This window comes from Carlito syrichta, unplaced genomic scaffold (genome assembly GCF_000164805.1).
Source record: "Carlito syrichta isolate Samal-C Ts95f unplaced genomic scaffold, Tarsius_syrichta-2.0.1 Scaffold115602, whole genome shotgun sequence".
In the NCBI taxonomy this organism is placed as follows: domain Eukaryota; kingdom Metazoa; phylum Chordata; class Mammalia; order Primates; family Tarsiidae; genus Carlito; species Carlito syrichta.
In genome coordinates, this window is record NW_007059698.1 from 198,431 (window position 1) to 198,751 (window position 321).

Sequence of the window (321 nt, forward strand, 5' to 3'; positions counted from 1 at the left end):
GGGCTCAGGCAATCCACTCACCTCAGCCTCCCAAAGGTGCGGGATTACAGGCTGAGCCACCCAGCCCGGCTTTCTCTTTTCTTTTCTTTTTTTTTTTGAGTTGGAGTCTCACTCTTGTTGCCCAGGCTGGAGTGCAGTGGTACACTCAGGGCCACCGCAGCCTCGACTTGCTGGGCTCGGGTGATCTTTCTGCCCTAGCCTTTCAAATAGCCGGAGCTACAGACGCACGCCACTGCGCCCAGCTAGTTTTTGTGATTTATTGTAGAGAGGACGTCTCACCAAGTTGCCCAGGCTGATCTCGAAGCCTCGGGCTCAGGCGAT